The sequence below is a fragment of the Xiphophorus couchianus genome, chromosome 7 (assembly GCF_001444195.1).
Source record: "Xiphophorus couchianus chromosome 7, X_couchianus-1.0, whole genome shotgun sequence".
Taxonomy (NCBI): Eukaryota; Metazoa; Chordata; class Actinopteri; order Cyprinodontiformes; family Poeciliidae; genus Xiphophorus; species Xiphophorus couchianus.
In genome coordinates this window covers 34,861,240-34,874,435 of record NC_040234.1, presented here as the reverse complement: position 1 = coordinate 34,874,435, position 13,196 = coordinate 34,861,240, and the positions used below count along the sequence as shown (strand labels likewise).

At 35.8% G+C, this 13,196-nt stretch overlaps 1 long non-coding RNA gene across 1 annotated transcript in view; it reads left to right on the top strand.

Moving 5' to 3' along the window:
• LOC114147648 (uncharacterized) overlaps window positions 1–8,026 on the top strand; it is a 53,230-nt gene extending 45,204 nt beyond the window's left edge. The window contains exons 3-4 of the long non-coding RNA XR_003596094.1: window positions 839–976; window positions 7,877–8,026. This is a non-coding gene — a long non-coding RNA (uncharacterized LOC114147648). The remainder of the gene's footprint in view (window positions 1–838; window positions 977–7,876) is intronic.
• Window positions 8,027–13,196: the final 5,170 nt, after the last annotated feature.

The window sequence follows — 13,196 nt, the reverse complement described above, 5'->3', positions numbered from 1 at the left end:
GAAATTTATGAGTTTCAAAAGTTACAAATATTCAACTCAAAAACATAAAAATTTTACCGCAAGCACGAAACGACTACAACAGCGTATTTGGGTTATGATAGACTTTTCACTAATAAACTCAGAAATTTTCTAGAAAAAAAACATGTCTGAGCTCCAAAAGTCAAAAATTTCACAAAAAACAGACATTTTTAGATTCATCTCACAAATTTTCTAGAATAAATTTGGAAAGTTTTGATTTTGAAAAGTTGATCATATTAAACTGACACGTGTTCAAATTTTACTGCTAATTAAGCAGACATTAAACAACTACGCCAGTATATTAGGTCTACTGTAGGTACAGAAAAAGAGAGGAGTACATTTTGAAAAAAAACGTGGACATTTTTGACTAATCTCAGAAATGTTCTAGAAAAATCTTGGAAATTTGTGAGTTTTGAAAGTTTAACATCTTTGCAGAATCGCGAAAGAAATCGTTACGGCTTCTCTGATTGGTTGCCATGGGAGATTGAAGAGGTAGCCGCCCTTTAGCTACAGACATGTAGCATAGATTCCTGACAAGATGTGAAACATAAATTAAAAGTAAAACCCAGTAAAGTTGAAAAGATGCTGTCGGTTCCTGATCCGGCTCAGCCTGCAGACGTTTCCACTCCAATGAGAAAATCCTGTGTCACCAGAAAGACGCGTCATCCTGATACAACTCAACAAAACCAATTCAAACTTTGACAGGATCTGAGCAGGAAGCTGGCAGGCTGCATGAAGCTTCCTGGAATAAATTCAGTCTGGATGGAAATAACTGGCCGGTCACTGTCAGCGCTGAAAACCTCTCCTCTCGTTTTAACAGGAGAAGAACAGAAACGTCCCAGAATCGCTCCAGCTGAAGCTTCAACCAGTTAGCTTAGCTTCTCCCACAAGAGACAAGATGGCTCCGCCCACGAAGAAACGTGACCCGAGCGGAACAAACCTCCGACAGACTAACGCGGTTAGTGTCAGGGCGCAGCTGGGGGGGCAGGAGCAAAAATCAGGAATATCTGAGTTTAAAAATTCAAACATTTGTTAGAAAAAAAATTACATTTTTGAGAAAAGCAAAAAAACAAAACAAAAAGGAGTTTCAAAGGTTTAAACCTTGCTAGAAAAAATGCTATTTGGCTGAAAATTTTCCAAGATTCAAGATAAAAGTTTACTTTTCAAACTGAGATATTTTGTTATTTTTTTTCTTGAAAGTTTCTGAGATCAATCAAAAAATTTCTGAGTTCTTATCTAGCAAATTTTCGACTTTGTAAATTGGGAATGTTTTTTTCTAGCAAATTTTTGACTCAGAAATTTCCTTGTGTCTTCTAGAGAATTCCCAATATTTCCAAGTTTTCTTGGCAGAAACGTTCTCCTCTTTTTTAATTGTTCTATCTACTCGGACCCTAATACTCCGTCATAATCACCCAAATATTTGGTGAGACATTTTTGCCTCTTCAGCCAACATTAAGGCAAAGAAAAAATCAAGCGAGTCATCAATGCGGTTTATGAAGTTACTTACGGGAAACCATAAAGTCCAAAAGTCCGACCTCAAATGATTCCAAATAAGAAGCTTTAAACTCTTTTATTTATTTTATCTTTGGTGTTTTCTGCTCTCTGATGGCTGTTAATATTCATTTGTATTTGTTAAATAACATGTCACAGTATTAAAGTGTAATCAGTGTTTTTTGTTTCGGTTTTATTTTGATCTCAGACGATTAGAGTCAGATTTTTTTAAATTTATTTTAGTGGTCCTCGTCCTCTTCCATAGATTTGGAGGGAAATTTTTACTTGAATTTAGTAAAATTCTCGTTAAAACTGCAGAAATAAGCTACAAAGTTAGAAACAACCAATCAGAACCGGGAGGCGGGTCTTAGCGCTGTCAATCACTCTCATGCTGCCTCCATCACACTACAGCTTGCCACAAAAGCTAATGCTAGTTAGCATAGCCACCGGATTAACTGTTCTGCTGTAACTGTAAGTTGATTTTCTGCTATTAGCACATTTAGCAGCGCGTACATGAAGTTGATTGACAGCGGTAAGACCCGCCTCCTGGCTCTGATTGGTTGTTTTTGACCAGAAGCGGTGCAGTTTAGCAGTAGCTTTTGTCACAGATTATCTGTCTGGTGTTGTACTGTCATGACAAGGTGACGGTTTTAACAAATATGAAAAAAAATGTTTTTGTAGAAGTTACAAACTGCAGCTCTGATTATCTGCTCTGAAAGGTGTGAACAATCCTGTAGACATCGGTTAGGCAGCTTATTATCACTTGGAACGAAAAATGGAAATAAAAACTAAATTAAACCCTATTTTAAAGATTTTCTTCCCCTTTTTGACAGAAATGAATAAGCTTCGTAAACAAGCTGGAAAAAAAAGTGTGACCATGAACAGAAATATCCGCTCTTTGAATAAGTGATTTGAATTTTCCAACTTCTCAGGGTGTAACTTTTTAACAAGGTGCAAAACAAATTTTGTGGAAGGCCCTTCGTGACATTTAAAGAGCGTCAAAAATAGCAGCTCTCCGTGCGGCTGCCGCGCTGCCTTCGCTTTTATTCAGCAGCCATCTCTGCTGCTTTCAACCCTCCACCGCCTTTCATCTTGCCTGCAAAATTGAGTTTCCCCCCCCATGTTTATCCCTGGTTCAGGGAGCGAGGAGAGTCAGGGTACAGCAGGGTACGAGGGGGGGGAGCAGACAAAGGAGCGGGGTAGATCTGACGGTAGTCTTTAACCGACAAAAACCCCTGCGTACCGCGTATCTGTGACATTAGGGATTAGCGGCTGAGAGACAGAGCTCTGCCTTTGCTCGTTAATCTCTGCCGTCCCAACATCACTCACTCAGCCTCGTTGTCTCTGCCGCCCTCCTCCTCCTCAGCCTGAACTTTAATTAGTTTTAGCATGGATTGGAGGAAAACTTGCTCCCTTCTGCAGGTGATAAAGCAGCAACTGACACTGAGCTCAGCTGAGGTCAGGGCAACTTTGGACAGCAGAAAAACATTCAACATTAGGACTGCAACTATTAATACGATTAATCGCAATTAATTGTGATTAATCGATTATTAAAATAATTGCCATAACTAACTAATTAAAAATTTGCTGAAAGAACAATATGTGCAGTTTAAACTGTAGAAAAAACGTAAAGGGATGAAACAATTAATTGGATTAATTACAAATAATCCAGAATAATTGCAGATAATGACGATTAATCGGGATTTAGTGATTACTAAGGTGATTGTCAAAACAAATTTGGTAACCGAGTAATCATTAACTGGATTAATTGTTTACAATTTGCTGGAAGAAAAACAAGCGCAGAGCAGTAAGTCAAAACTGTACAAATAAAATGTACATTTTGCATTTAAGAGAATAAACCTTCAAAGTTAAGAATCTTAATATCAACAGAATAAAAAGGTAAAACGAGGGTTGCAAAGATTGATTATTCAAATAACTGACTTATTTGTTTTTTTTCCTATTATTGTATAAAAAAGACTTAAATTATGTCAATGTTTTTATCTGATTAATCAATTAATCGCCAGAATAATCAATCAAATTATCAATTACCAAAGTAATAGTTTTCTCCTTTAAAAATTAATTCAATTACTTGTTTATTTCTAACATTGTATAAAAAGGTGTAAATGAAAAATTTGCAGAATGAGTAAATATTTTGTCGGATTAATCGATTAATCATCAGGAAAATCTATTGATAAATTAATTGTTACATAGACAGTTAGAAACTCAAACAGAAATAATCTCCCATTATTTCCATTAGATTTAAGTTTATCCAGAAACAAACTTTGAATCTCTGCAGTTAGAAAAGTCCAGCTAAGTGTTTCTGTGGCTCAACAAGGTTGAGTAATGTCTTTGTGACAAAATAGCCATCTGGACATAACTGCCAGTTCATTAATTATGCAGAACAGAGCTAATCAGAAGTAATGGGCTCCTTAATGACAGCCTTTACAGGAACGCCGTGTAGCAGGTGAGCAGCAGCAGCGCGGCACCTGGTCACTCCACCGCATGCAGGTTGGAGGAGAAACCTGCAAATTGACGTAATGAGGTTGACAAACTGTCAGCCATTAATGAATCCTGCCGAAATCCAGTTAACTGTCTCACAGGTGTCCTCAGGCTGCTGCGCTTCATCTCATCACAGTGTCACTTATTTTAGATAAAAGTGGCTCTTTTGTTTTTAAATCTCTTTGACATTTTTTACTCCAGTTGATGGCTGTAATCAGCTTATTTATGTCTGCATATTGTTTTTGGACAAAGCAGAATTAATGGTTTTATGACACAGTAAGAATATTTAGCTGCATATTTTTCTCCTTTGACCTCGTCGTCTTCTTCTTTTATGTCCAAAAAGAATAAATAAACCATTAATCCCAGAATCTGTTCACTGATTATGCCTAATTATAACTGCATTTTTCATTCATCGTTTGTGATTCATTAAAGAGCGATGAATGTGATTCATTCTGGGATGATTTAATCTGATTTTACCAAATTGCTAACGTTACGCATTTGATTCGCCAGTTTGATCTTATGAAGCGTTTGTTGTAAACAACCGTCCTCCACTGACAAGAGACGAGCCAAACGACGTCTGTCAGCAGCAAAATGTCTTAAACTGCAGGTGTCACAAGGTGGCGCGGGGGCCATTTGTTGTCCTTGGGTTGATTTTTTTGCGGCCCCAATTCTAGTTCAAGGCCATTACAGATTTATTTACTGCAAAAACACAAACTTTCTTTTACCAAATATTTTTGTCTAGTTTCCAGAGAAAATATCCCACTATCCTAGAAATAAGACAAAAAAACAAACATTTTCTCAAGTTAGAGATGAAATAATCACATTTTTCAACAATATCAAGGAATTATTGACTTAAGACAAGATCATATATTGTGCTGAAAAGTTACGTCTAAGTTGGTTTTGTCTTATTTCAAGTGCACTATGATATTTCCATCAGAAACTAGACCAAAAGTACTTGGTAAGACATTATGGTTTTGCAGTGTGAAATGAGGAACTCCTACTCAAAGGTACTGAAATAAAACGGTCGCCATCAGTGCGACGACTGACATAAAAACATTTTTGTAGTTGGAAAAGGCATCAGCAACGACCCTGGCATTGTAAAAATAATTTTTCTTCCACATTTTTTGTTCATATGCTCACAGCTGCTGGTGAATAACAGAAATCGTTTCTTCAGATCTAAAACTGCCTATTTTAATAGTTCAGACACTAACTATACCTTAATATGGGTTAATCCCAAACTGCTTTTTCTTTTAGAACATTTTACATTTGTTTACAAAAAATCAACAAATTTCCAGTTTTCCACAATTAATTTTAAGTTACAAACTTGAGAAAAATCCACAAAAACTGAACTGTAACTATAAGGGTCAATTATACCAACCACTAAAACAGCATATTTCATTGCAAATACTTAACAATCGCACCAGCTTGATTATTTATTTATTTTAACAAAACCTTTTTCATTTATTTCAGAACATTGACTTTGAACTCTTATAATTGTTCAAACTTTTCCCCGTTTCATTATGGGGAAAAGGCCAAAGATCTTTTCGATTCTATGGATTTAAATACAGACTTTTGTACATTTTATAAATGTTGAGAGTACCTTTTGATATTTTCTCAACAAACTTTTCAGTTTAGGACTTGAAATTTACAGATTTTAATATTTTATTAAATAATTTACACATTCATTTGATTAGACTTTCTCGACTTAATCATGAAGTAAAACATATATTTGTCGCTGAACTTCCTATATTAATAACATTCTTTCACAGGGGACATGTGAGGTGTTGGTTGGTTGAGTTTTGTAATTTAAATTAGCGATTAAGACAAAAGAGAGTGTTTGTTTGAACAGCATGAAAGGAATCGGTGACCGTTCTACGTTTTTCTCTGGAGGCTTCGGCCGCCAACTGAGCAAATTAATCCTTCAGAATCTGGGAACAACAAATCTGAGGGGCCCGTAATTCACAGCGGGCTCTAAAAAAAGGCGTTCAGCGAAAAGACGAGCCATCACTCTCATGGGGGATTTAAGGTTCAACTCCGTCTAAAGCTGATTACGTTTTCAGAAACTCGTAAAGGAAGAAAAATGGGATTAAAAAAAAAAAACTCGTTTGTTTAATTCTGCTTCTTTCAACATGGTATGATTTGGTTTTGTTGAAGGAAAGCAAATGAAACTGAACATTTTAAACTTGAATCATCTGAAAAAGCTTCAACAGGATGGAATTGTTTTACTATCTATTTAATATTGTATTCAATGTGTCTTAGATTCAGTTTGGGCGCATTAAATGCTAACAAACGCAACACAAACACAGGATTTAATTAGTAAATCTGGACTACAGACATGTTGCAACATGACATCATCAAGATCCCGCCCCTTAGCTTCCTGCTGGGGGGCAAAAAACTGTTAGCTGACAAAGATTAGCATTGGTATTAGCTGTTAAGCTGTTAATATAACAAGATGAATCTTAAATTTATGCGTGATATATAAAAGAAAAAGGGACGCACAGCTTTGGTACTTCTTGTCTACACTGTAACAACTAGATAAGTTTCAACTAAGAAAACAAACTGAAAAGAAGAGGGAAGTAGTGCAGTTATGCTAGCTTGACTATGACAACCTTAACATGTAGATGTGTTGTGGAATTTAGTGTGTTTCAGTTAAGTTAAAAAATAAAGGAAAAGGCAACCTAAACACCAACTCTGGCGGATCATCAGTAGAGAAGGTGTTGAAATTATCTAATCTACCTCTGCAGTGTTAGATTAGCTTATAGCAGCGGTAGCTAATCTACCTCATCAAGCACTTATTAATAAACAGAAAATAAACATCAAGCCTGAAAACATAAAACTGTAATGTTCTGTTCTTGTGTGGTAAATGTTAGAATGTTTTTTGGTGTTGAGTCCTGATACACTAGTGGAGCTGTTGTCAGCCGACACAGAGCGAGAAAACAGTGGTTTGACTTGTTCTTCGATGTTTTTTCGCTGTTATTTTTCCCTTTGCTGTGGCGCACTGCACTAAATTAATAATACGTACATCTCCAGGTTTCTTTTATTTAACGTATTTTGGATGGTGTGTAAAAGAATCGTCCTTTTTCCCTCCAGCGTTGTGCGCATGCGCAAAATTTCCAGATATAAAAACTAACATGCCACAGGTCTACTTCACGTTACTCTTACTTTAGTAACTTTTTGAGAAAATATTCTGCTTTTAGGATTATTTTTACTGAGCTTGAGTAACTTTATTATGAAGTATCACTACTCTTACTGTGAGCAACTTCGCTTTTGAAAAGTCAAAAGTTTTTGATTTTTCATCCATCCATCCATCCATCCATTTTTTTTTTGTCCCTATTGAGGTCGGGAGGGGTTTGATTTTTCAAACAGAAATTTAAAAAGATTTTCTAGCAAATTTTGTAGATTAATCTCAAAATTTCAGAGTTTTTTTCTAGTAAATTTTTTCATTCCCAAACTCAAATTTCTAAGATTTCTGTAGAAAAATTTCAAACTCAGAAATTTCAACGTTTTCTGGAAAGATTTCTGTGCTCGATCTAAACATTTCTAAGTTTTTTAGCAGAAATGTATTCCTATTTTTAATCCATAGTTATCCATAATGACCCTAATACATAGTTGTAATTGTTGTTATATTATAAAATTCTATTTTTTAAAAATATTTCCAAAGTTTTTTTGAATTGTGTAGAATATACAGAATAAACCTCTCCAGATTGTAGCCTTCTTATTTTATCAGCAAGCTGAACATGTCACTAAAACCAAATGGATTCTGTTTTTATTGAGACGGTCGTCTAGGCAACAGATTCCAGCTGAGACTTTCACATCATGTGACAAGCAGCAAACAGTTAAACATGCTTGACACGACTGGCTGTTACAGATCATCACCGAGGTTCATGGCAGCAAAACTGGATGATGAAACTGGGAGCAACGAGGAAACCTCTCCGCTTTACTCCGACAAGACAAACATTCAGAAAACAAAGAGAAGGAAACTAAATCAATTAAATGTTGGACGACTTAAACATTTCAAGATCAGTAACTTCATTATTTGTTTTGTTTTTAAATAATAATCTTTGGATTGCATTATGTACAGTATAAAATCAATCCATGTAACACTGAAATTATTTATTTTTTCACTTCTCAATATATTCATACATTTAAACATGATCATCAAACTTTTTGTACAAAATCTTAGATGATGAGATTTTTGTCTCCTCATTTCTGCCTTTTTTGAGCTCCTTTCAATATGGCTGCAAACAGATACACAATTATGTAACCGTCCATCTTTGAAAAGCAGAAGTGGAGCCTCCTGCTCAACCAACAAGAATTCAACCTTGTTTTCTAAATGTGTTATATTTTTTTATGTTTTTACTTTTATTATCCATCCACCCATCCCCCTGGAAGAACCTTGTTGCTAAAATAAGCTAGCTAGGTAACTTATTTTTACAAGGTATTTCAAGTTTTTTTATTGAATGTTTACTCTTTTATCATCTTATTCTTGAGTTGTTGAGTGTGGAAATAAAATACTAATTATTAATATTATTATTTATATATTTTTCTATTCAGTTACATTTATTTAACTAAACCAGTTGACCAAACATTCTGGAGCTCCACTTGGGTTGCTAGGCAACAAGGCAGAACTCCGCTGGGGTTGCTAGGTAACTGGCAGTGCCTGCAGATTTGTGATGTTACGTTATGGAGGTTTTTGAAACGGCTCATTTTCCAGACACCCAAAGCAGATTGGTGGGATTCTTTTTTTAAAGCACTTGGTCTATTTTTTTTTCTTTTTCTTAGAAACAGTAAAAACCCAAAATCTGAATTTTGAACAATAGATCCCCTTTGATTGGAACTTAAATGTTTGCAAACTCAACAGAAAGATTTCCACTGCAGTTACTTTTTACATATATGCTCAAAGGCACAACAGCAGCCAATTACTCAGAGCTCCCAGGCCGCCGCGCAGCTAATTGAGTGTCACTTTGAATAGCATCTAGCTAGTAAAGCTCCTGTGGAGGAAGGAGGGTGTGTTTCTGAAGCTCCACCGTTGTTCCACCAAATAACGCACATCATTAATCTTGATTTTGGAGCCTAAAGGAAGATAAGAAGAGGCTGAGTTTGTCTCTGATGATCATTTTCAGACTCAATTTTCCACATTGGTGTCCTGGGGGTTGAGGCGTGTTTTATGGTAAATAATGGGAGCGTTTAATCCTGGTCTTTGTGTTTGCATGGAGACCTGCGAGATCAGAGGTGATTAGATGTAATCAGATGTGGCCGGCTTCACTCAGCCCACATTAACATTCATGCTTCTGACTGAATGGATTAACATTCACGCGCCGCGCTCACATCATGGCCGATTTATCCGTCTGATTAGGCGACTTTATGTCCTGATCACAAGTTTCTGTGCAGAACAAAAGCAGAGCAGAAATCTTCAGAAATCACCTGAATCAGTCAGGAAACTCCATTTTTCCACATGGACCAGCTAAACTACAGTAGTTTATCAAAACTACATAAAACTACTATGCAAATTTTTGTTTTTATTTTTACATTTTTATGGTTTTAGAATAAAAACATCTTCAAATTGATACATAAAGGAAAATAATACATTTTCAAATTGCCAAAAAGAAACTTAATTTGCAACAACACAACAAAAAACTTAATTAAAAATAAATTTTACATGAAAATATCTAGAATTGTTTTACAAAAGTTGTAAAATGTTAATAAAAGAACGTTCCCCTCACTGTAATAAATTTTGCATTAAAGTTACAGCCATAAATGATAATATTGTTGTTTTGAGACTATTTTGCAGTAATTTAACGGTACAGGAGAAAACATTTTCAAACATTTAACACTGAAACTAGAAGACATGTCAACAAAACTGTCCTTCAAACAGTGACTGAAACAGCAGCAGACTGAGGACTTTTATCACCCTGTTTCTTAGAAATAGTCAAAAGAGAAAAACTCATACAAATGGAAATCATGAAGCTCGTTTTAATTTATCATTCAATAAATTGACTTATTGCAACAGGCTTTGCTCTGATTTTCTGGAAACTAAATATAAAGAAAACATGAATTATTGCTCTTGACTTTTACAAAGTCCTGAGAAGCTTCATGCTGCGCTCATGAATCTGCAGCGATACGCCGTTACTGTCCCGCCGTGACGGACGCCTCAGACGGAGACCGAAGTGCACACCACTCAGACCGACTCAACTCATCAAAGCTGGAAAGAAGGCTGACTTCACAGCAGCCATGTCCGGCCGCAGCGCGGCATCACGTCTGAACTGGAGCTCACCAGCCTTTACTGAACACATGTTGCTCCGGATGTTCATACTGACAGGTCCTAATCAGGATTGAAGGGTTTTTAAAATCTCAGCAGGTCTTAGAAATCAAACAAGTGTCTATGATTGGCAGCTTGGCCAAACAGTCTGAGCTGAAATAGAAAACTTTAAAATCTCAGCATGAGTTTCTTAAGGTTGTATTCGGTTCAATTTGGGACCAAAACTGCAACATTTGCTCCACTTTCAGCTGCTGTGGTTCTTTCTCTCTGCTCTGAGTCAAACCAACCAAACCTGTTCCCCTCCTCACCTGTGGGGGCGCTGCACCAAGAACCACTGAAGGAAACGACTGAGTGCAACTTCCTCCTGCTAACAAAAAACAAGTGCCGTTATATTTTAGGGGTTGGAGGATTTCTCTTTTGTCTTTGGTAAAAAACCACGAGCCATTTCTCCCTCCCATGTTTGTCTTGGTTGTATTTACCCAGAATACCCTGCACTGTAGTCCACTTCCTGCTTTTGGAGCGGTCTCCGTTCTCATATGCATTATGAGTATCTTATTGTTAGCCTTGATATTAACTGAGTTTATAATCTGTTTAGGATGAAAACACATCAACACAAACGGACTATTTTGTCTGGTCTAATGAAACTTTCTGTTTACTGCTCCTTTACACACTGTTTTGTTTTACTCATTTAGTTTGATTTGAATTTTGCTGTTTATTCTTTGCTGTTGTTGCACCGTAATAATTTGCATCTTATTTTCATCATTATTTCAGTTTAATTTTCCAGAGATGCTTCATTTGTTTCCAGTTTTTCCTGCCTTTCCATCGACACTCAGTTCCAGATTTTCATGCTTGTTCATCAGATCTGATTTACTTTCTTGTTAACTTTATGTTCTTAACTCTCATCATTCCAGGCATATATTTATTTAAATTATCGCGTTATCTTTGTGTTTTCTCTCAGTTCCATCCCTGTGTTGTGATTATTCACTGACTTAAAGTTTTTTCCCCGCTTTGTTTAGTCTTATCAGTTAGTTTGTTAAAGTTTAGTCTTTGCTGATTTATCTTGCTGGTTTTGCATTTGCGTTTTCTCTTATCGCTCCTCTGACCACAACACAAACCGGCACCAAAAGCCAAACGTCTGACCTGGAAAATAAACAGCCTGCTGGATGGAAACGGTGCAGAGATAACGTGGAGCTGCAGACATGATTTCTTGTCTGTCACCAGAGAAATCATCGTTTATTTCCTGACAATTCAAGAGGCGCTGAAGCTGCAGATGATCGTTAATAGAAGTGATAGAAAAACACAGGATGTGGCGTTTTCATTTCCGGGTTGCATGGCTTTGTTACGTTTGTGAAAGTCAAACTTTGGTTTGGTGGGTTGCATGGAAATAAGAGAATATCTCTGCCATTTGACTGTCACAGTCATAACTTTGATATTTGTATGAGTAAATGCTGCCTAAATGCATAAATATATGGACACTGAAGAATATTTTATCTTCTCCATGAATACAAGGTTTTGGACAACCAAAGGAGAAACAATTTCTGAAATTAAGCTCAAAATTTCCCTCACAAATTTCCAACTTTTTGAACTCAGAAATAAAAAAAAAGTTCTATAAAACTTTTGAAATTAATCTCAAAATGTGAGTGTTTTCTTGTAAATTTGTGATCTCTGAAATTTCCAAGGTTTTTCTAGAAAATTTTTGAGAATAATCTCAACATTTCTGAGTTTGTGGTGAAAATTTACTACTGTTTTGTTCTCTTTCTACAGTGGCTCTAATAAGCCTCCATAGAAGAGACACAAACACAGAATAACTTCTTTTCTCTTTGCCAAATCTTCTTTTTAAACTAAATCAGCTTCAGATATGATAAACTAACCACATAAACCCGATGATCAGGTTTATGATTATCCTCTTCATATGAAGCGTGAAGCTGCGTTGTTGTTTTTCTGTTTTTGTCGTCTGTTTATCGTCTCCGCCATCGATGTGAAGCCCGGCTATCGCCTGGACCGCATCCCGCTCTCCAACGCTGCCATATTCAGTCAATATGATGCTAAACATCAATAAGGAAATGAAGACGTCCGTAAACAAACACAGACTGACGTTAGACAGAAGCAGCAGAAACACAGAACAGAAGCTGTTTATGTGTAAAAAGCAGATTTTATTAAGGTTGGACATGTAACTTTTCTAAAGTGCTCTTATGGAAGCAGATGGAAGCAGCAGGAAGAGGAAGACTTGATTGGCGTTCAATGGTTGGCAGTTTGACGGCTGCTTTCTATTTATACACCAGCGTCTCTGTCAGTTACATAGGAAAATAAAATATGAAAATAAAATCTGCCTTCTGCTGCTGGACGTTCCCACCAAACGTTTTGCATTAAGGGACAAAAACAACAAGTAATACTTTAATAAAAACAGACAACATTAATATGACTTTTACCATTTACCATTTTGGGACAATTATTTTTTATTTTCTTGGTCTATAAGATGTTTTTTTTCTCTCTCTCTCTTTTACAGGAACATAAATGAGAATTTTACTTAATATGTACTTGATATTTTGGTAAAATATTAAGCAAATATTAAACATTTTACTTAATACATACATATTGACTACATATTAAATAAATACTAATATTTGCACTTAAAATGTTAATAAAGCTTAATAGTTTAATTAAAGAATGAAAATACTCGCTTGTTTGTTTTTATGATGTAAAAAACTGAACTGCCTTGTAGCTGAAATGTTCTAATCAAATAAATTTGATTTATTGCCACGAATTACTAAATTACCACAAAATGATATAGAGAGTCTGTGAATCCTTAAAGTCTTAAACGAATGTATCTAAATTTAAGGCTTTAAAATCTCTTGTATTTGTTTTAAAAAATTGTTGCTGCAAATCTATTTAATCTAGCACAACCAACACAACAACAAGAATGCAGCAA